The sequence below is a fragment of the Pinus tabuliformis genome, chromosome J, assembly GCF_031772625.1.
Source record: "Pinus tabuliformis cultivar Carrire ecotype Pingquan chromosome J, CPIR1, whole genome shotgun sequence".
NCBI lineage: Eukaryota > Viridiplantae > Streptophyta > Pinopsida > Pinales > Pinaceae > Pinus > Pinus tabuliformis.
The window spans coordinates 1,373,524,630-1,373,527,357 of record NC_142295.1 but is presented as its reverse complement, the minus strand read 5'-3'; positions in this window follow the sequence as shown (position 1 = coordinate 1,373,527,357).

Sequence of the window (2,728 nt, the reverse complement as noted above, 5' to 3'; positions counted from 1 at the left end):
CCATAAACTAAATTAAAGGGAGAAGTGCCGATCGAAGCTTTCTTTGTAATTATGTCTGCCCATAAAGCATTAACCAGTGCTTTGTGCCAATTCTTTTGGTTTTGGTCAACTGTTCTTTTAATAATCCTAATTAGGTTTTTGTTTGTTGATTCAGCCAACCCGTTACCTTGCGGATAGTAGTTGGTAGAATACTTCAGTTTGAACCCTCTTTTAAGTGCAAACTCAGTCATTGCATTTCCAGAAAAGTATGATGCATTATCAAACATTAAGGTCGTTGGCAATCCAAACCTAGTGATGATAAATTGATCTATGAATCCAATAATGTTTTCAGAATTAACTGTCTTGAGAGGAACTGCTTCTACCCATTTAGTAAAATAATCTGTTGCCGTGAGGATATACCTATGCTGCTTAGAAGAGTGAGGAACGTTCTCACCTATTATGTCCAAGCCCCATTGGCTGAATGGTTGTTCGATGTTAACCAGCTGTAGTGGCATGGAAGATTTCTTTTGTTTCCCTGCAGCAGTCTGGCAGATTTGGCATTTCCTTACGTAATTGTATGAGTCTTTGAACAACGTGGGCCAATAATATCCTGCACGTAAGATCTTATGCGCAGTAGTTTCTCCAGCATAGTGTCCACCTGCTGGTCCATCGTGGAGTTCCTGCAAAACCTTTTCGGCTTCAGTTTTCTCAAGACACCTAAGAAGTACAGAATCGTAATTCCTTTTAAACAGAACATCATTTATGAGCTGGTATTGTTTAGCTTTCAATCTCAGAGCTCTTTTCTTGGTGTGATCCAAGTGTGATGGAGCATACCCGTTCTTAAGATAATAAATGGTGTCCGCATATAATGATTCTGCGTCGTTTAGGCTTACCTCATATGTATGTACCTCTTCAGATGAGTTCTCAGGAATTTGCGATGCTCTAGCTAACATCTTGTAGAAGCCTTGACCTCTTACGATGTTTGCTGGTTTGATCTCAAGATCTTATTCTTGTAAAGCGGTAATCCAATTCGCCCTCTTTTCGCCCACATCCTTCTGTACCAACAGGTTTCTTACCGCTGGAAACGGTACGACGACTTTGGTATGGGATTTAAGTAAGAAAGGTCTGAAATATTTGATCACCTTGAAAACAGCATATGCTTGTTTCTCCACGCCTGAATAATTGAGCTCAGCACCTTGTAAGTTCGAGCTAAAGAATGCGATTGGAGCTTCCGCTTTCTCTTGATTTTCTTGAGTTAAAATCGCGGCATAAGATTTTTCTGAGGAAAAAGTGTATAAGATAAAGGATTCTGAAAAATTTGGGGTAGCTAAAGATGGAGCGTTGATGATAGCTTGTTTGATCAAGTTGAATGCTTCGTGCTCATCTAGGCCCCATTTAAAATTTGAATTCTTTTTTATCATATTTTGTAAAGGAAAAATAATACGTGAAAAATCCGGGACAAACCTTTTTACAAAATTGATTTGTCCAAGGAAAGATTGCATGGCCTTTTTGTTATGGGGAATGGATATTTCGGAAATTTCTTTGATTCTGTCAGGTTCAATGTGAATACCAGATTTTGACACTATGAATCCGAGCAATTTCCCTTCACTTAATGCGAAAAAAGATTTCTTTGGGTTAAGTGAAATCCCATACCTTAAACATCTTTGAAAGATTTGTTTCAGGTCTTTGAGATGGTCTCTTCGCTTCTTGGAGTACACTGTTATATCATCCAGGTAAATCACTACCGATTTATTGACTAAACTTTTAAACGCGATGTCCATGGCTCTCTGAAAGGTAGCGCCGGCATTGATCAGACCAAATGGCATCTTCCGATATGCGTATGTGCCCCATTTGGTTCGGAATGTGGTTTTTAACTGTTCATCGGGATGTACCAGCACTTGATTGTATCCTGAAAATCCATCCAGGAAAGACATTAATTCTGAGCCCGCTACTGCCTATAGTATTTGCTCCATAGGTGGGAGGGGAAAATTGTCTTTCTGACAGGCTTTGTTGAGATTCCGGAAATCAATACAGATTCTAATATCTCCGTTTTTCTTTCTAATGGGCACCATATTGGATACCCATTTGGAATCTCTGACGGGGAAAATTATTCTGGCTCTCAACAACTTATTTAGCTCAGTCTTTATCTAATTTTCTAAGTTGGGGTGGATTTTTCTGAGCTTCTGCTGGACAAGTTTTTCGTTGTCAATCATAGGGATAGTGTGTTGAATGATAGAAGTGTTGTATGTCTTCAGCTCATCGTAATTCCATGCAAAAACGTTTTTGTATTGTCTCAGAAGACGGATATATGCTGATTTTTCTTCAGGGGCTAGGCCGTGGCCCAGATTAACATTTTGCGGCTTCTGATCGGTTCCTAGGTTCACTAATTCATAATTCAGAGTTGAACTGTAGAGTTTAGAATTGGCAGACCTTTTAAACCGACTTTTCAAATCATATAAATCTTCTAACTTAACCACCGATTTAGGTATAGCATTATCAGTGTTATTTTGTTGAATTTGGTGATCATGATGGTCTTCGTCAATTATTTGATTTGAGTAGGACCCTTCAGAAGTGAGGAAATTTACAATGTCAGGGTCGTCGTTGAATACTCTCCAGTTGGTGATGTTGTTAGGGATGGATGGTCTAAAAATTAATTCTATTGAGAACCTATCGGGACTAAAATCTTCGGAGGGAATAAGTCTAGAGGCTACGTTAGCTAACAGGTCTGCGCTCGCATTTTGGAGTCTTG